Source organism: Macaca nemestrina, chromosome 6 (assembly GCF_043159975.1).
Source record: "Macaca nemestrina isolate mMacNem1 chromosome 6, mMacNem.hap1, whole genome shotgun sequence".
Taxonomy (NCBI): domain Eukaryota; kingdom Metazoa; phylum Chordata; class Mammalia; order Primates; family Cercopithecidae; genus Macaca; species Macaca nemestrina.
This window is the reverse complement of record NC_092130.1, coordinates 55,918,038-55,939,738: the sequence shown is the minus strand read 5'-3', so window position 1 is coordinate 55,939,738 and position 21,701 is coordinate 55,918,038. Positions and strand designations below refer to the sequence as shown.

General features: G+C 38.9%; 1 long non-coding RNA gene across 1 annotated transcript in view; it reads right to left on the bottom strand.

Annotated features, from left to right (window-relative positions):
• Positions 1-18,869, bottom strand: part of LOC112423363 (uncharacterized) — a 394,568-nt gene extending 375,699 nt beyond the window's left edge. The window contains exons 1-3 of the long non-coding RNA XR_011624717.1: positions 18,120-18,869; positions 14,209-14,377; positions 9,377-9,482 (exon numbers count right to left, since the gene is read on the bottom strand). This is a non-coding gene — a long non-coding RNA (uncharacterized lncRNA). The remainder of the gene's footprint in view (positions 1-9,376; positions 9,483-14,208; positions 14,378-18,119) is intronic.
• Between the last annotated feature and the right edge of the window lie 2,832 nt (positions 18,870-21,701).

Below are 21,701 nucleotides of genomic sequence, written 5' to 3'. Positions count from 1 at the left end.
ACTTTGATCAGAGTCCTTCCTTCACTGCAAGCAATATTTACCTTTGGAGATTATACATGCTTGCAACACAGAAAAGGTTTACCTTCCATCACTAGCCCACGGGTCGCTCTTCTTTCAGGCTCGCTTACACTGTCCCTGCAGAGCAACACAGCAGCTCCCCAGTGAGGCCCTGGAGATGTTCAAACTAAAGATTCAAGAGATGCTAACAAAAATCACAGCAATCATTGATCTCATTTAAAATTGTGTTTCAGCTTCAAGTAATTAACTGAGAAATCTCTCTCTTCCACACTTAGAACCCTAAGTGTAATTTTTAGGTTTATTAAGTGGAGCCACCCAGACATGTAACATGGTACCCACTGTTTACTCAAGCTGGGAGGTTGTATTTAAAACAAAAGCTGCCTAAACTGAGTTAAAAATAGATAATAAATGTGACTGTTGGTCTTGGCCATATCTTTACCAATGTGACCAAATTCTGTGAGATTGAATCACCAGGGCTCAGTCTGTGATATTCAAGACTATAATCCAACAGAGAATCCTGGCCAAAAGAAAAGCAGCTGGTGACATTGTAGAGAGTGTGTCTGAGCCTCTACCATGTGCTAAACATTCCAAGCACTTGATATTGACATTGTCTCATTTAATCTTCATAACTCTTTAGGATGCTTTTCCTGAAATTTCTCGTATTATAAGCCCTATTTTATAAAGGAGGAAATTAAGTCTTGGATAGCTTAAAGTTCCCCAGCTAGTGATAGGAGAATCCAGGTATGAGTCCTGGTCTTTTGGTCTCTTGGAGTCAAAATACTTGAAGATGCCTTATGTCCATTTGATTTGACCACTGGCATTAGTTTTGGAAAAGACAAAACTAATGGACGTGTATCTTTACTTTTTTCTTGCTTAAAAATTTCAACAGAAATCACTATAACTAGCTCCATCTCAGGGAAGTGAATGAACAACAACAAAAAAATACCTTATCCTCTTTAAGAGCAAAAGAAAGTGGAAAAGTAATCAACATTTACTAGGTCTCTTAAATACATACACACAGACAACAACCCTTCAAGGTGGGCATTTTTATCTGCATTTTGTAGATGAGGAAAATAATGCTCAGAGAGGATAATGATTTGTTAATTTCATCCACCTCAGTAGCAGCAGAGCTAGACTCAAACTGAGATCTGCTTTGTCCCAAATTGCATACTGAAACCTGGGTTAGAATAGAACTTCAAATCTATGAAGATTTGATGAATGACTAGAACTGTCCCAAATGCAGTCCTGACATTGTTGAATTTAGAGACATTGCTATTTTTTGTTTTAATTTTTTAGAGATAGGGTCTTACTCTGTTGTACAAGCTAAAGTGTAGTAGCACAATCATAGCTCACTGTAGCCTCCAACTCCTGGGCTCAAGGGATCCTCCTGCCTCAGTCTCCCAAGTAGCTGGGACTATAGACCCACACCACCTCATCTAGCTAATTCTACTTATTATTTTTTGTAGAAATTGGGTCTTGCTTTATTGTCCAGGCTGGTCTCAAACTCCTGGGTTCAATTGATCTTCCCACCTTGGTCTCCCAAAGTATTTGGATTACAGGTGTGAGCATACAGTGCCAGGCCTAGAGACATCACTATTTAAATCTTGTAATCCAAAGCCTTCCAAAGAAAAAATAAGGAAGTAATCTTAAAATCATTATTCTCAGTCTCTCATGGGGGAAAGCAGAATAAATATGTTGGTTTCCCCATGGTTGTTTGAGGTTTCATGTAAACCATGACATATATCTGCTAGATCATAAGGAACTTAAAGTGAAAATAACCAAGATAACTAGGAAGTATAGTAATAAGATTTGGCAATGAACTATGGTTTAACACTTTTTGCTGTGGGATTTCTCACTATTCAAGGTCAGTGTGCCCCCTAAAATCTCCCTGCCTTTTCAGCAAATTAAGCAAATTTGCAAGGGTTGGTAGCTCCTCATTGTAGCCTTTTCCTTTTTCCTTTGTTATTAGAATATTTCCCTAGGAGAAAGTCAGTGTCAGATGCAAAAATGATATAATGTGCAGTTTTGCAGAAACAAAAGATGTGCTGTGGAATACATATTAAGCAAACACCACAGTAAGCCAACGAACATTGAATGAATACATGAGATGAATACATAGTGAATAGCATTTTGCATTTATAAGTTCCTTTTTATTAAAATAGTAAACAGTCACGTGACCTTGAATATAGCCCTTAGGATTGCAGTAGAGCCAGCTTTGACAGCAAAAATACTGCAGTTCTAGAGAGACAAAAAAGTGCTAAAATTGATCAATGCCCCAGGTAGGGTTGATGAAAGTTTTACATAAGAGGAAATAACTACTTCAATCTGAATATCATATGAAAAAGTTCAAATCAGCTGCCCAAACTAGCAGCCATATTATCAAAATGGAGAGTCAACTTAGCTATGAATTATATATCTTTATCTTATAATTAATTGTAAGATGTAACATCAAGTATTATTCTCCATACAAAGCTGATGGTCACTATTAAATGTGACCAAACTCCAAAAACTAGAATGCCTAGGAGCAAGGAACAAGATTTTCACATACGCATTTGTTATACTGTTCATAGCAAATGGTTTCAAATTCCTTAGCCAGAGTCGGGGGAAGTGTCTAAACACAGGAGCCTTCAGTTTGGAAAGAGTACACCATTTTAAATACCATATGCTCTTGTGGTCACAAGTGTATTTGTCACACTGCCAAGAAGGCTGAAAGTTGAGTTCCTGAATTACTGCAACATAAAAGTCTTCTAGTGTTAGCAATTTTTTATCTTGCTCAAATAAATTGTATAAGTATATTTGCCCTATAAAATGGCAGAAAACCTGATACTCTGACTGTACATTCTGTGTTGGATTATCAAGACTGAATGGTTGATGTCTTCCCACCTTAAGAATAAACTCTGAAGGAGTAACATCAGTGGGATGGAAGGCCAGAAGGTCCCAATGTTCTTCTCCCTCATAGAAACAAAGAAAAAATGACTACACGTCAACAAAAATAGTGAAGGAAGAGTTCTAGAGTACAGCAAAGGAACAGCAGAAACCCTGTGGAGCACAAAAACCAAGGATGGCTGCTTAGAATAGGGTAGGAAACACCTCATCTGTACCACCCCACACCCCAGTCAGGATCAGCTTCGAACCTGGAGGAATGTGCCCCTGAGGGCAAACAGTGAGCTGGAGGACCCCTGTTGTCCTCATCACCCCTGCAGACACCTCAAGTCTTCACCACTGGGGATCCCTGCAGTTTTCACTAGCACTGAGCTCAACTCAGGGAGCTTACTCACAACCAAGTGGGATTTATCCCTGGAATGCAAAGTTGGTTTAACATAACCTAATCAATCAATGTGATATACCACAGTAACAGAAAAAAGACAAAAGCCCCAAAATCATCTCAATAGATGCAGAAAAAACATTTGGCCAAGTTCAGATCCTTTCTTGATAAAAGCTGCCAATAATTTAGGTACAGGAAAGGAAATTTCTTCAACATAATAAAAACCATTATAAAATGCTCACAGGTAACATCATTGTCAATGGGGGAAAACTGAAAGACACGAAACTGTAAAACTTCTAGGAGAAAATGTAAAAGAAAATTCCTTGACATTGGCCTTGGCGATAATTTCTTGGACATCACACAAAAAAACTCAGGCAAAAAAAAAAAAAAAGCAAAGATAAACGAGTGGAACTAATACATCAGACTAAAAATCTGCATAGCAAAGGAAACAATCAACAAAATGAAAAGGCAGTCTACAGACTGAGAGAAAATATTTGCAAACCACATATCTGACAATGAGTTAATATCCAAAATATAAAGGAAACTCATATAAAAAAACACAAATTTTTAAATGGACAAAGGACTTGAATAGATATTTCACCAAAGAAGACATATAAATGTCCAATAAGTATATAATGAGATGCTTAATATCCCTTATTATTAGAGAAATGCAAATAAAAACCATAAGATATTAGTTGACACCTGTTAGGATGGATATTACCAAAAAGGCAAGCAATAACAATTATTGGTGAGGGTATGGAGAAGAAACCCTCACACACTGTTGGTGGAAGTGTAAATTGGTACAACCATTAGGGAAAATAATATAGAGGATACTCAAAAAATTGAAAATAGAACTGAATGGTTAACCCAGCAATCACTTTTCTGGATATATTCAAATGAAGTGAAATATGTTGAAGAGGTATATGAGCTCCCATATTTATTGAGCATTATCCGCAATAAAAGATACAGAAACAACCTAAGTGTCTGTCAATGGGTGAATAGATAAAGAAAAACGTTGTACATATACAATGAAATATTATTCAGCCTTAACAAAGAAAGAGATCTTGGCATTTGCCACAACAGAGATGAACCTGGAGAATGTTACACTAACTGAAATAATCCAGGCACAGAAAGACAAATACTGTATAAACTCACTTACATGCAGAATATTGGCAAAAGTTGATATGCAAAAAAAAACAATGTAAAATGGTGGTTACCAAAGACAGGAGGGAGAGTTTGGGGGAGGCTGACAGGGGAGAAATGTAAAGTCATGGGGAAATGTAGGTCAAAGGACATAAAGTTGCAGTTACATAGGATGAATAAGTCTAGTGATCTAGTGTATAGCATAAGGACTATAGTTAATCATATTGTGTTATATACTGGAAATTTAGGTGACTCACCACAAAAAAGGGGGGGGGGGTTGGATAACTGTGAGATGATGGATTTGTTAATTGGCTTTACTGTAGTATTTCACTATGTATATCAAAACATGATGTTGTACACCTTAAATATATACAATAAAAATAAAGACACATATAACAAAAAGAAGAAACTCCCACATTTTCTCTCCTATGCAATCTGAGCTTTTTGCTTTCTTCTGTTTTTTGGGTTTTTTTCAATTTTTTGTTTTGCCCATTTGCACTAACATAAGACAACACTGTAAAAAAATATATTCACAAGAGACTTGCATTAGCTCTTATTCAGAAAGCTGAATAGAGCCAATTTCTAGGGCAGAGCTGCTTCCTCTTATAGAAAATTCAATCTTATTTTAATTTTTAAAGAGTGGTCCTACTGGGCAGTAGCCTATTGAACCACCATTGTGTGTGTGAATTTCATGCCTTCAAAGTTGCACACTAGAGAGTCTTCTGGAGTGAAGTTTGTTTATTTGCAGCTCAAGTACTGCCAGGACAGCACTAACAACATCCCTATTGGGTCCTCCAAGTACTTGCGCCTCATCTCCCCTGTGCCTGACCCCTATAGAGAAGGAAGAGAGTAAACTCCTTGGGCATTGTCCTAATTCTCTAAATTCAACATCCCATTTGGAATGCAAAGCTACAAATTCCAATCCCTGGATGCCCACTCAAAAGCTTTTGAAATGCAACTTTGCTTCTCCATTTGAGGCTTCCCTGCCTTTTATGATGGAGGTGATGGATAATGCTGACCTACAGAAATTAATTAGTATAATTCACTGGAAGGCTTATTGCTAACATCATTATAATTCTTCCCCATAGGAGTCATTTGATTATTGCCTTTCTTGCCAATAAAAATTAAAATAGCTAGTTACTAGTTGCAGATCATTAACCCATTTCAGTCTTTGCCATTATACAGGAATGCAGTGTGGAGGACATCAGGACCCTGACCCCTATGACTCATCCTCTCTTTCTGCATAGAAATGAATTCTGTCATATCCATGAGCCCAACACCAAGGATATACAGACCGCAGAGGGATGGCTAGCTACGTTTCCTACAACTGCTCAGAGTTGTGGAACACTCAGGGGATACTTCCTTCACTATTTCTCTGAGTATCTTAAGAAAAATACACAGAATTGAGCAGGAAGAATGAGTTAGCTGCCAAATCCGAAATATTCTCAGTGTCACTGAAGGTCGGTTATATGGAGCATCATATGCCTGAGCAGGTAGTTTATAAACTATAAAAATTAATAGTAATTAATTAGTTAATTAATTACTAATTAACTAATTACTAATTAATTAGTTAATTAATTACTAATTAATTAAATGACTTCTAAACACACCACTGTCCAGTGGGAACAGCTCCTGATCCACCCTCGAGCTCATTCTTTACACAAAGTGTATTTCACATTCTATTGCGAATACTCTGCAGTTTTTTCAAAGTTGTGTCATAATCGCAATTCACAAAGCTGTGCTTCTGTAGGCTCCATATTATTTGTACATGTGTGAAAGATCTTTGTGCTTATTGTGAATGAGGAGTCAGAAGTGTGTTTTACTGGATTAAACTGGATTTATGGATTTCACACATGCATAAATAGTGAAGCAGAAAAGCTCACTTAAAGTAGTTTTGCAAGTTGGAAAAGCATAAACCATTAATAAGTGGTTACTAGTTAATTTTTATTTTTCCTGACTCTAAAAGACCTATTTAGATTATTGATATTCACATTACTTTCTTCAGCCCAGTGTTTCTGGGGTCTAGATCTAATCTAGTTTCATGATAAGTTTTACCAAACCCCTTTACTTTGTTCTCCTCTAAAAGAGCTCTCTCATTGTATATAGATTCCATCTGAAGTATATATGTCGCAGCTGGATTTCATGAAGAAATTTTTACCTATGAAGTTAATTGCACTGGCCTTTCTCCCAAAAGAAATCTAGTATGGTCACCCTCAGGGTGACTCTTGAGTTTGTATGCAATCATCACGTGTCAATGGTATTAAATTCAAATGAAATGATGTGAGATGAGTTGGAAAAAAATGACATTGAAGTCTGTGTCTGAGAAAACTAATCTAAGCTATTCTTCACTTCCATAAATATTTATATGTTTATTACCCCCGGAATTTAATAACCATAGACTCCGAGAGAATTACTTTACAAAAAAAAAAAAAAAAAAAAAAATCAAGGACTGTCCTAGCAGAAACCGCAATAGATTGAGACTTCTGTGAGGTGTACTTCTAAAACTGTTGATAGTTTCCAATATTTTTTTAAAATGGTGAGCATGATATTAGGCACACACTGACTCAAAATCATTATGTGGCAGGTCTAAAATACTTTTAAAAGAAAGTACGTGCATGCTGCAAAAATCACCATCCTTGGCACCTGAACACTAACCTTCCAGCCCTAACTCTACCATTAAGGAGATCTATGGCTGTATATACTTCATCTGACAGAAAATTAGTTTTTACAAATAAAAAATAGACAGGTGAATAACAGCCTGATGCACATCTGTGACTGGGGAAGTCTACATATTACAGTGTTCCTTCACTTTTTAAAATACGGTGGAAGAGTACCTTAAAACTCTTGGTATAACAGAACTCATTCCATATTGCTGGTTTTGCTGTGGCCAAGTATGTACATTTTTACACTCTAACATAGAAACCCTTCATCTCAACAATTGTATCTGAATCCCAAAGCTATTTGTAATAGGTTTCTACTCTATTTGACCACTGCTTCTTGTATGCTTAATACTTTTTGTCAGTTCTTTCAGAGTAACACAGGAGCAGTGAGTGGTAGAAAAAAGTGTAGGCTTTGGGCTTAGGCAGACCTGGGTTCAAATCCCAAGTCTGCCACTTAGAAACTGGGTGTCACTGGGCAAGGCCATTATTTCCTTGCCCATCATTTTTCTCATCATTTGTCAAACGAGGGTAGCATTAGTATTTATTTCATAGTTATTGATGAAGAATTGTAAAAAATGATGTACTGAAGGCACATTTGTAAAGTTCAGCTATGATAGTGTTCAACAAAAGCATTTATTATTAATAAAATAAAGCAAAAATTATGGAGATTTAGTAACTAAAGAACAAATCATCCTGGCATGGTGGCTCATACCTGTAACCCCAGCACTTTGAGGGCTGAGGCAGGAGAATCCCTTGAGCCCAGGAGATCAAGACAGGCCTGGGAAACATGGCAAAACCTCATCTCTACAAAAAATACAAAAAAACTAGCTGGGTATGGTAGTGTGTGCCTGTAGTCCCAGCTACTTGGGAACCTGAGGTTGGAGGATGAGCTGAGCCCAGGAGGTCGAGGCTATAGTCTCACATGGTCACTTCAGCATAGGTGAGCAAGTGAGATCCTCTCTCAAAAAAACAAACAAACAAAAAGAATAAATGAATTACTGCATTTGTTTAAGACATGAAAATAACTTCTTTCTGACTGTGTGATGAATTCTACTTTCCAGTGTGAAACTAAGGCTTTCTGACTGATATTCTAAAGTTTTTGTGAACATATTGAAATGATAATTTCTAGAAAACATCTTTCTACTTGGCATAAGCAAAGTTATTTTTAGGCAACTTGACTAAAAACCAGAAGAGAAGAAATATGTTTCCCCTCACCTGGTTTGTTTTACTAGGAAAATGGTTACATGTTTCACAGATACAATGCACTAAGAGCTCAGATTTCACAGAAATTTAGTCTGTTGTGTTGCTGGAATTGCAGACAATGGGGATGTGAAATAGCTGTGTTCCTGTAATTCACTTTGCATCTCATTTAGAGAAAAATGAAAACAAATTGAAATCTCACATAAAATAGAATACGAAATAACTAGAGTGAAAATAATGTCAGACAGTGAGGCTGTATTCCATTCAACGTTAAGACTGTGGGCCTTGCAGTCAGTCAATCCTACCTCAGTGACCTTGGAATTTTCTGCACTACACTTTTTCCTCATCTGTAAAATGGGGTAAAAGGGATATGTACCTTATAACACTGTTATACGAATTAAATGAAACAATACGTGAACTATGCCTGAAGCTTTGCCTGAAGTTTCTGTAATCAGGATACTCATAGCTGTACTCAGACTGAATGCTTTTATTTAGAAGGGAGGGTAGGGTGGGTGTGGTGGCTCACGCCTGTAATCCCAGCACTTTGGGAGGCCAAAGCAGGAGGATCACTTGAGGCCAGGAGTTCAAGACCAGCCTGACCAACATGACAAAACCCTGTCTCTACCAACAATACAAAAATTAGCCAGATGTGGTGGCACACACCTGTAATCCCAGCTAATCAGGAGGCCAAGGCAGGAGAATTGCTTGAATCCAGGAGATGGAGATTGCAGTGAGTCGAGATTGTGCCACTGCACCGAAGCCTGGGCAATAGAGCAAGACTCCATCTCAAAAATTGAAAAGGAGGTTGGGGGTAGTCGGTTGGCAGAGAGTCCCCAAGGGTCCTCAGGACTCTAATTGTGTTCGTTATCCATTGCCAAATGACAGACTACTCCAAAATGTAATGGCTTAAGTTAATAATCATTTATCAGCTCACAGTTTCTGTGGGTCGTGAATTCAGGAAAAATTCAGTGGGGGCCGGGGGGGAGGTTCTAGCTTGGAATTTTTCACGAGGCTGTTGTTAACATGGCAGCCAGATGGCAGTTATCCTGATCCCCGAAGAGCTGGAAGATCTGTTTCCAAGATGACTTACCTGAGCTAGCAAGTTAGAGCCCGTCCTTGGCAAGAGGCCTCAGTTCCTTGACACATAAACATTTCTATGGGATGCTTGAGTGTCAACTTCCCTCACAGCAACTGATCTAAGAGAAATCAAACGAAAGTGGCCATGTTTTCTGTGACTTAGTCTCCCAAATCACACATACACCGTCATTTCTGCCATTTTCTATTGGTCAGTAGAACAACCTGGTTCTGTACAAAAGTCCTGTGGGAGCTCCACTCAGTAGCAGGAGCACCAGGAGACAAGCCCAACTGGGGCCATCCTGGAGGCTGGCTCCCACACTGCTACCTTTCTGGAATTGAACCCAAATTTCTCTTTTTGAGAAGTTTGCAGCTCCTTCTGATAAAAGATAGAATAAATTACCTTAAATTTTCTAGCATGGAAACATAGTGTTTCCTCAATATTATTGCACCAGGTAAGCAATAGGCTTGTGTTTAAGAAGATATGTTATATGAAAGCCACGTATCTTTAAAAGTGTTACAATCTTTTAAAGCAGCGAGACGCTCACTGCAGGAGACCCTAGGTAACAGTTTTCATCACTCCCATTTCTGGCTCTTCCCAGAATAGTCATTCATAGAATGGAATGGCAGGATTCATGGCTCATCCAATTTTAAATGTTTTCCTTGCTCTGTTCATTCGTCATCTCCATCCCTATCTGTTTAAATCTGTATATGATGCTGAAGGGCCAGAAGGAATAAAGCTAGGACCCATGCTTAAAATGGAATTCATTCTTAAAGGCCAACCCATCAGCAGAATACAGACCTTTGCCCATATATTTCCATCACTCCTCTGCTGATAAAATATCGGAAGAAAGCAGCTAGACATCAGCTTGATCATACCATTTTGAAGCTTCCAGATGCAAAAAGAGGAACCAGTGAATTACTGGACAAAGGGAGCTGGGGGATTCAGACATTCAAGGCAACACAAAGAAAGTATTTAACATAACTTTTTAAAAAATCAATTTTGTTGACTCCTTTTTTTTTTTTTTTTTTTGAGACAGACTCTCATTGAGACAGAGTCTTCCAGGCTGCAGTACAGTGGCTCCATCTCGGCTCACTGCAACCTCCATCTCCTGGGTTCAACTGATTCTCATGCCTCAGCCTCGTAAGTAGCTGGCATCACAGGCACTCGCCACCACACCCGGCTAATTTTTGTATTTTGTTAGAAACGGGGTTTCACCATGTTGGCCGGCCTGGTCTTGAGCTCCTGACCTCAGGTGATCTGCCCACCTCAGCCTTCCAAAGTGCTGAGATTACAGGTGTGAGCCACTGTGCACAGCCTGACACATAATTTAGATATAATAAGCCTCATCCATTTTAAGTGTACAATTGGACAAATTTTATCAAGTTGTGTGTGTGTGTGTGTGTGTGTGTGTGTGTATGTGTATGTGTATGTGTATATGTCTCCAGATCTACCAGAACAATCAAATCTAGAATATTTCCTTTACTCTCAGAAAGTTCCCTTGGCCTTGACCTGGTGTGGGTGGATCACGCCTATAATTCCACCACTTGGGGAAGCCAAGGTGGGTGGATCACTTGAGCCCAGGAGATCAGCCTAGGCAACATGGTAAAATTCTGTCTCTATAAAACATATATATTATTTGGGCATGGTGGCGTGTGCTTGTGGTCCAAGCTACTTGGGAAGCTGAGGTGAGAGGATCACTTGAGCCCAGGAAGATGAGGCTGCAGTGAGCCGAGATCACATCACTACACTTCAGCTTAAGTGACACAGCAAGACTCTGTCTCAAAAAAAAAAAAAAAGAAAAGAAAAGAAGAAAAGAAAGTTCCCTTGAGCCCGGGGCAGTCCATACCCTCTCTGTTTCCACAACTAGACAACCACTGATCTGCTTTCTGTTGCTATCCATTACTCTGCATTTTCTAGAATTTCATATAAATGCAGTCATTTGTGTTTGGCTTCTTTTGCTTAGCATAATACATTTATATTTCATTCATGTGGTTTTATCAATGGTTCATTCTGTTTCATTTGCTGAGTAGTATTCTATCGTATAAGTGTACTGAAATCTTTTAATCTGTTTGCCTGTTTTTTCCAGTTTGGGGCAGTAAAGCTTCTATGAATATTTGTGTTGAGGGACATATGTTTCCATTTCTCTTAACTAAATACCCGTGAAAGGAATAGCTAGGTCATATGGTCTGTGTATATTCACCATTTAAAACACTGCCTAACAGATTTCCAAAATGGTTCTACTGTTTCACATCTTACCCAGAAGTCTATGAAGATTCCACATCCAATGTAACTTTTTAATTTAGGTTTCTGGGGAACTACAGTGGATTCTGTCAGTATTCAGCCAAGAAAGGCGACTACGGAGTAAGAATAAAGCCACTATTAAAAATCCTGAAAGTGACAAGAAACACGAACTTTATTTTTTGGGCTTTGTGGGCTGCCGAGCTCTCCCAAGGTGTCTATGCAGCTGCACGTGCTGCATTTAATGCAATAGCAGCAAAGACAGGTCAAGCACCAAAGATGAAATCCACTGCATAGACAAGGTCTCTCTTCTCATGAACTTTCAGTAAAGGAAATTCCATTTGGAATGGAATGGTGGGTACAAATAGCTAAACTAAATTAAACTGAGCTAAACCAAATCCTGTCCCTCCTTCGTATGTTTGTGGAGTTTTGTTTTCCATTGAGCTTCTGCATTCCATGACTCTCTAGGACAACATTCTATGGGAAATTAATTAAACAGCATAGTTTACAATGCCTTGCCATCCTTGTCTGTACTTGAAATGAACTAAAGGAGCACTAGGCATCCATTCATTCTAGCTCTTACTCATCTACAAGTTACACTCATGGCATTAGCTTTAGCAGAAGAAATGATCATGTCTCCAGAACATTGAAAGCAATATAAAATAGACTCTTGCCCTAGTCCTATCACAAGAGATAGAAAACATTTCCAAATAGGTTTATTTGAGCCTGATAACTTTCCTAGGACAGTTGTAAGTAGGAAGAGCAGCGGCCAGAGGACGTTGAGTAAATCACTTCATTTCTTTATTAAATGTGAGTAATCATAGTGTAAGCCCTGTCTTGAAGTAAAGAAGGGCTCCAGGTTTGGACTGAGGCGAACCTGTGTCAAAGTTTCAGCTCCACTTTACTGATGGTGTCACCTTGGCCAAGTCACTTAACATTTCTTGGCCTCTGTTTTCTCACTTACCAAACAGCAATGGTGAGGTTTACCTTGCAAAGTAGCTGTGAAAATGAGGGAAAATATGTATAAAGCAACCAGCCAATTGCAAGCATGTAGCAACTCAATAAAATGTAAGTAGGTTTGCTCACAGGGTTTTTCTAAAAATGAAATGAGAGTTCAAAAATGCCATGGTACCCTATCTCCAAAAAATGCTATTTTTGTGAATAACTGGGAGTTGAGCTCTGAATATATCACCAAAAGTTATTCATAGATAAGTCTGCCAGAAAGTAGATGTAATCTTGGGACAGTCATGTAAAGAAATGACACTTTCTTGTGGACTTTTAGCAGGTACCCCTGACTGTCTTCCTTTTCTGTCCAAAGCCCTCCCAGGCCTCCAGTTACATTCTGAATAAGATTCAAAGCTTAGAATTCAGTCTCCTAGATCTACCAGATTCAGCCCTGATGTGTCCAATGGGCTCTCTTGTTCCTAAAACATTCTGAGCCACCAGACCTCACAGCCTTTGCATTTTCTGTTTCCTCTTCAAGAGCAAACTCCACCCCCAGATATCCACGATTCTCTTCACCAAACCCTGCTTGAATGCACCCCTCAACATTGGTCTTTCCTGACCCCTATCCAAGAGAGCACCCTCACTCATTCCTCTCTGTCCTCTTATCTACTTCATTTTTCCTCATAGCTTTTCTCACTGCCTAACCTTAAGTTACATATCAATTAATTAACATGTAACTTTTATGTAAGTCCCATGATAGCAGCGACTTTATTCATTTCTGAATCTCCAGAACAATGCCTAGGACACAGTAGGTCTGTGTTACATCTGTGGTGATTTATTTTGAAATAATTTAGTGTGAGAAGTGTGAGATGACGAATGTGGGAATAAGCTAATCCTCAAAAGGATTAATACCTGAGGGCTACTTTATTATCATAAGAAGTGTTAGAACTACATTGGGATTGGTATAATGTACGGTGTTTGAGACATACAACTGGCTGGGAGTGACGTGCAAGGACTCAGTGCTCTTAAATGACTTGGATAAATCAACTCTCTCTCTCCATTGCTGCACTAGAGGGCCAAGTTTGCCTCTTCCCACCCTTTCCCATAGAGGATCCATTGGCTTGTCAGGAGAAAAGACTGAAAACACTCCTGGAAGAAGCTACCGTTTGCTTCATAGAGGACCTTTTCCATACAAGAGGCTGGTCAATGTGCCTAATGTGGGGGAGAGAGAGAGAAAAAGAGAAAGAGAGGAGTTCAGAGCTGCACACTGGACCTGCTGGCTCATAAATGTCTGTAAGAGTGATGAACCCTGCTCAGGGATGTACCTTCATTGCAAGACGCCACCTTATAAGTGAGTCTGCAGGCTGGGTATGGGCAGACCTTGCTGGTTTCCATCCTCTGGAGGCTAAGGATTTTCCTCAGGAAAACCTGACATTCACGATGTTTATACACATCAAGCAAATCAAAATAAGTTCGGCTTTCATGGTAATAGCACTCAGTAGAGATATATGAAAAAAGAATAAATGAATCAATGACTGTTTTTCCTCAATCTTCCAGGGTAAATTACAGTGTGGATTGGACACTAAAATCTTTAACGATGTTGTCTACTTGAAACCAGGCTTTTTTTTTTTTTTTTTTTTTTTAAGGGAAAGCTCATTGACCTTGTTTTCCTTCTGTGTCTTCATTGTTGCTCTGTTCTTTCTTCTGTGAAATAAAAGTCGGTCACATTTGCTGGCAGTCCTCCTAATCAAACCTCAGCTGGGAGGGGGCCTCAGCTTTGGCTGTGCTGTGGCTTACTGTCAGTTCTGTCTTTAACAGTCTCGCCATGACCTGGGGGAAGAAAATGTATTTCAAATCTCTATGTCAGGAGGCAATAACTTTCTGCTCTGCTCTAACCTGTCACAAAAGCCACAGCAAGTGACTCCCACAAGTTTTTCCCAATTTACCTCTGTCATTGATTCAGTGACACTGGGGAATGTTCCTTTAAAAAAAATTTTTCACTAGTGGGATCATATAAGACAGTCTCTCTCCCCCCAATTTTTTCCATGTACCAAATAAGAAATTGTGGTTCCTCCATAAGAACACCTGGTTGTAATATAATCTACATGTTTCTTAGAAGTCTTTTGACTTGTTATACAGTTGTTCATTGAGGAAGAACTGTGTGAGCCAAAAAGAGACCACATCAACAGTTTTGCAGTCAGGGACACACCTGGGGCTCACTGCCGCACCCGGTGCTCAGAGGCCTCTGTGAAACACTCAGTTGGAATAACCTGACTCCACCAGGTCAGGTACTCCCACCAAAGAGCAACCTGGCTCTCTCAGCAGCAACAGCCCAGTGTCTAAATGTCTGAATCATTTAAACATTGTCATTGAGTCCCGTGGGCAAAAGCGTACTTACCCTCTAGCTTGGTGATATATACAGGCACCTACAGAAAAGACTTGTTATCAAGATTCTAGCTTTGCTCAAAAGTGCTATCACAACCCATGAATACAATACTAAATCAACAAAGTTTAGAAAATGCCCTTAATTATTTTATTATTATTATTTTTATTTATTTTGAGACAGAGGCTCGCTTTGTCACCCAGGCTGGAGTGCAGTGGTGTGATCATAGTGCACTGCAGCCTCTATCTCCCAGGCTCAAGCAATTATCCTGCCTCAGCCTCTCAAGTAGCTGGGACTACAGGTATGTGCCACCACACCCAGCTAATTTTTATATTTTTAGTAGAGATGGGGTTTTGCCATGTTGCCCAGGCTGGTTTTGAACTCCTGACCTCAAGTGATCCTCCCGCTTCAGCCTCCCAAAGTGCTGGGATTACAGATGTGAGCCACCATACCTGGCCCCCTATTTCTTAACAGGTGAAAAAAGCCGTATCCCCAAGTTTCCATGATAAAGAAGTTCTTCTCTGGGAAAAATTAAACAGAGAATAGCCAGGAGTTGCTTCCACAATTTATATACAGCAGATGATATGCACTAAGTTCATCTTTCCCACCAAGTGCCATTCACATCCCTTCCACAATTAGACAACGAGGGCTAGTGACCACTACCAACATGCACACAAGCATCATATGATAATGAAGCAAAACTTTTATATTCGAACAATCTGAATCATACATTGAATTGTTTCTCAGAACCAGGTTTGACCATTTACATAGTCTTATTTAACAGAATTACTACCAATATGCTCAGCCAAAAAGGTGTGTTATATGGCCAAGCATCTCCTTTGTATTTGGACATAGGTAACACATAAAGGAGGACTGAAAAATTATACTTGGCGCAAAAAGTTATTTTAACAATAATCTTCAAGTGGAGTTAATAATGTGATCCAGTATTAGTCAAGCATTGTGGCACACACCTATAGTCCTAGCGACTCAGAAGGCTGCAGCGGGAGGATCACTTTAAGCCCAGGAGTCCAAGGTTGCAGTGAATTTGATCCTACCACTGCACTCCAGCCTGGGTGACAGAGTGAACCCATCTCTGAAAATAATAACAATAATAATAATAATAATAATAAATAATAGTAATAATAATGTCATCCAATAAACTCCTATTTCAACCACACAAATTGTTTATGTTTCTTTTAATCTAATTTTTTTCAAAACCATTGAGTACATATCTACAATAGTTTGGGCCATTTCCCCCTGCCATATGCTGTTATTTCTCATAATCAAGAAGAATTAGAACATTTATTTTTAATCACCTTGGTTCAACCTGGAGATTTCTTAAAAATCATGACTAAAGTTCTAGATTAGTTTAAAATTGATGTAAAATCCTGACATTGAATTTTTCTTCTCATTAGAGAGATTTCTTTAAAGTCCATAAATTGTGTTATTTTAAGATGTATACAACAATTTGTCTACAGATATTTTTATTATCAGAGATAGCTCCAAATTGGGATGGACATAGTTCCTTAGAGACCCTTTGCTAAACACCAGTGCCTTTTGAAGCCTTGAAAAATGCCCAAAAATTATTTTTTCCCTATCTTACCAGTAATTTTTTATTACAAAAAATATTTTTGACCAGTAACTAAGCTCAGTGAACTAGGTAGGCACATAGCCCAATTTTTTTTTCAACACTTAAAACGAATTCAGCTCTATTCTAAGCACTTTCAATATGGTGACTTATTTAATCCTCTTAACAACCCTATAAATAGGTACTATTATCTCATTATCTCCATTGTACTGACTAGGGACTTGAGGCCCAGGGAGGTTAAGTACCTTGCCACTGAGGTCCTATAACTAAAATACAGTGAAGCCAAGGAGTGGACCTAGATAGTCTGGCATGCAAACTGACCTCTTAACCACTTTTCCATACTAACTTCCTTCAATCTAGTGTATACAAATATTTACCAATAAAATAGCTACTTTAAATGCCTTATTAAAAAATGACTTTGGGATCTCTATCAACAGTAGAATGAAAAAATAAAGGTTTTGTGTACTCATTTGCTGTATACTAAAATACACAGCAATAAATAAGAACTACTGATACATGCAGCAAGTTAGATGATTCTCACAAATGTAATATTGCATAAAAGAAGTCAGACAAAAAGGAGTACATACTTTTTATGATTTTATCCATATGAAGGTTTCTCAACATCAGCTCTATTGACATTCTGGGTGAGAGAATCCTTTGGTGTGGGGCATCTTCCCGTACATTGTAGGATATTGGTAGCATCCCTGGTCTCTACCTAACAGATGCCAATAGTACCCCCACCCCAAGGCCCATTTAGAAAACTAAAAATGTTTCCAGACATTGCCAGATGGACTCTTGGGGATAAAACCACTTTCAGATGGGAGCCACTGATTTATATGAAGATCAAAACCAGTCAAAGCTAGTCTATGGCATTAGAGGCTAGAATAGTGCTCAGGGAGCCTTCTGGAAATGTTCTAGATCTTGATTTGAGTGAATGTTACATTTAAAGTTCATCAAACTGTACACTCAAGATACATACATTTTATTGTACATAAATTATATAAGACTTTTAAAAAATATTCTTTAAATTTAAGAAAATGTTAATTATTTGCTGAGGGTGGGATCATAAAAAGTACTTTGAGAACTCAGGAAGAAACAATTCTGTGGGAGATGAAAGATTCATGAAGGCTTCCAGGAGGGCAGGGGCCTGAGTAGGAAGGATCTGAAGAGAAGCATAAGTGGAAGAGGGCAGGGTGTTCCAAACACGGGAGACAGCAAGGCCAAAGGCAGAGAAGAAAGATCATGCTCTGTTAAGAGCATTTTGCCACGTACTATTTTTTTTATGAATATAACCAAGGGAAATTCAAAATGCATGCTTGCGTAATATCCTTCTAGGGGGTAGGATCTAGGTCAATGCTGTGTTCAGGAGGGGATGTAATAATCACCATTTGGTAATGGTGAAAATTAAACCTTTGAAATTAAATAGGATGAAAAACCACCGGGCATCTCAGCTCATTACCTCACTACTGCAGAATTCCCCACTGTCATCTATTCTTGCTATTTGTCCAGACTCATTACATCCCAGGTGGATGACGCTTCCGCTACATTTTTTCATAAGGCTAGTCAAAATAGAAATAAAACTCTCCTGGGAAGTTCCCTACCGTTTTTTCAGCCATCATTTTCTTTCAAGCCACTAATTACTGTTGGTTGCATTATTCGTCATCATCTTTAATTGAGCATGAACAATGGCTCCACACTGTAAAGAAAATGTTAGAAGAGAGTTGTTTTATTGAAGCCAGAGGATTTGGAACTGACTTCAAGAGGAAAAATAATGAGAAATAGAAATTCTAGCAAAAATAAAGCGGCCACTGTTTTAACTCTACAGAACGCAGATCTTCCTTGTGCGGATGATCTCACACAGGGCATTCCATGTCCTAAGTCCTGAGTATGAAGGGCTGAGAGGAGACCCCAGCCAGGCACCACCACTCATGCTCATCACTACACAGGCGTACCTCAGAGACATTGTGGGGTTGGTTCCAGACTACAGCAATAAAATGAATATCACAATTAAGCAGGTCACACTAATTTGTTTGTTTCTTGGGGCATATAAAAGTTATGTTTACACTATATTATTGGATATTAAGTGTACAATTGCATCATGCCTAAAAAAACAATGTACATACCTTAATTTAAAAATACCTTATTGCTAAAATATGCTAATGATCACCTGAGCCTTCAGGGAATTGGCATCTTTTGCTGGTTGGTCTTTTTGCTAAGGATCTTGCCTCAGTGTCAATGGCTGCAGAATGATCAAGGTGGGGGTTACTGAAGGTGGATGGCTGTGGCAATTTCTTAATATAAGGCAACAATGAAGTTTGCCACATTGATTGACTCTTCCTTTCACAAAAGATTTCTCTATAGCACACAATGCTGTTTGATAGCATTTCGCCCATAGTAGAACTTCTTTCAAAGTTGGAGACAGTCTTCTCGAGCCCTCTTACTGCTTTATCAACTAAGTATATGGAATGTTCTAAATCCTTTGTTGTCATTTTACCAGTGTCCACAGCATCTTCACCAGGATTACATTCTGTCTCAAGAAAATACTTTCTTTGCTCACACGTAAAAGGCAGTTGCACATACATTCAAGTTAGGTCATGAGATTGTAGCAATTCAGTCACATCTTTACGCTTCACTTCTAATTCTAGCTCTCTTGGTATTTCCACCACATCTGTAGTTACTTCCCCCACCGAAGTTAGGAACCCCTCAAAGTCATCCATGAGGGTTGAAATCAACCTCTTCCAAACTCCTATTAATGTTAAATTTTTACCCCCTCCTATAAATCAAGAATGTTCTTTCTTTTTTCTTTCTTTCTTTTTTTTTTTTTTTTTTTTTTTTTGAGACACAGTCTCACTCTGTTGCCCAGGATGGAGTGCAGTGGCATGATCTCAGCTCACTGCAACCTCTGCCTCCCAGGTTCAAAGAATTCTCCTGTCTCGGCCTCCTGACTAGCAGGGATTATAGGCTCCTGCCAGGGCCCAGCTAATTTTTTGTATTTTTAGTAGAGATGGGAATTTCACCACGTTGGCCAGGCTGGTCTTGAACTCCTGACCTCAAGCGATCTGCCTGCCTTGGCCTCCCAAAGTGCTGGGGTTACAGGCATGAGCCACAGTGCCTGGCTAAGAATGTTCGTAATAGAATCTACAATGGTGAATCCTTTCCACAAAGTTTTCAATTTACTTTGCCCAGATCTATCAGAAAAATCACTATCTGTGGCAGATAGCTATAGCCTTATGAATTTATTTCTTAAATAATAAGACTTGAAAGTTGAAATTACTTCTCGATCCATGGGCTACAGAATGGGTGTCATGTTATCAGACATGTAAACAACATTAATCTTCTTGTGTTTCTCCATCAGAGCTCTTAAGTGACTAGGTTCATTGTCAATGAGCAGTAATATTTTAAAACGATTTTTTTCCTGAGCATTAAGTCTTAACAGTGAGCATAATATATTCAGTAAATCATACTATGAACAGACGTGCTGTTACCCAGCTTTGTTGTTCTATTTCTAGAGTACTGGCAGAGTAAGTTTAGCATAATTCATAAGGTCCCTAGGATTTTCAAAATGGTAGATTAGCATTGTATTTGACTTAAAGTTACCAGCTGCATTAGCCCCTAACAAAAGAGTCAGCCTGTCCTTTGAAGCTTTGAAGCCCAGCATTGACTTCTTCTCTCTGACTAGGCAGGTCCTAGATGGCATCCTCATCCAATAGAAGGCTGTTTCATCTACATTGAAAAGCAGTTGTTTAGCGTCGCCACCTTCAATTATCTTAACTAGATCTTCTGGATAACTTGCTACAGCTTCTACATCAGCAATTGCTGCTTCAACTTGCACTTTATGCTATGAAGAAGGATTATTTCCTTAAATCTCATGCACAGACCTCTGTTAGTTTCCAACTTTTCTTCTGCAGTTCCTTCATCTCTCTCAGCCTTCATAGAATTAGAAAATGTTGGGTCTGTGCTCTGGATTAAGCTTTGGCTGAAAGGAATGTTGTGGCTGGGCTGATCTTCTATCCAAATCACTGAAATGCTCTCCACATTAGCAATAAGGGTGTTTCATTTTCTTTTTTTTTTTAATTTCAACTTTTAGTTTAGATACAGGGGGTACATGTGCAGGTTTGTTACATGGGAATATTACATGGTGCTGAGGTTTGGGTTATGGATCCCAACACTCAGGTAGTGAGCATAGTGGTCAATAGGTAGTTTTTCAACCCATATCCCCGTCCCTTCCCTTCCTCCCTCTAGTAGTCCACGGTGTCTATTGTTCCCATATTTATGTCCATGTGTGCTTGATGTTTAGTTCCCATTTATAAGTGAGAACAAGCAGTATTTGGTTTTCCATTATTGCTTTAATTTGCTTGGGATGATGGCCTCCAGCTGCATCCAGGACTGATACTCAGCATCATTTTATCATTTGTGTATTCACTGGAGTAGTGCTTTTAATTTCCTTCAATAACTTTTTCTTTCACTTCACAACTTGGCTATTTGGTGCAAGTGGCCTAGCTTTCTAAAGTGCCTTCCTCACTAAACTTAATCATTTCTAGCTTTTGATTTAAAGTGAGAAATATGTGTCCCTTCCTTTCACTTGAACTTAGAGGCCCTTATAGGGTGATTAATTGGCCTAATTTCAATAATGTTGTGTCTCAGGGAATAGGGAGGCCTGAGGAGAGGGAGAAAGGGGAACAGCTAGTCAGTGGAGCAGTCAGAACACACACATTTATCTGTCAAGTTTGCTGTCTTATGTGTGCACGGTTTGTGATGCCCTAAAACAATGACAACAGTAACATCTAAGATCTCTAATCACAGATTACCACAACAGATAACATAATCATGAAAAAGTGTGAAATAATAGGAGAATCACCAAAATGTGACACAGAGACACAAAATGAGCACAGAGTGTTGGAAAAATGGTGCCAATAGATTTGCTCAATGCCAGGTTGCCACAAACCTTCAATTTTTTTTTTTTTTTAATGCAGTATCTGTGAAGCACAATAAAGCACAGAGCAATAAAACAAGGCATGCCTCTTCTGGGGGAAGGAAGGCCCCAGAGCTTAGACTGCAGAAGAGAGTGTAGCACTACTTTGTATACTGCTTCATGATATTTTCTATTCTATGAAGAGACCCCAAAACACTGCCTAGAGGGCAGGATAATCACCCTGCAGACTCCAAGAATTTATTTTTTTATT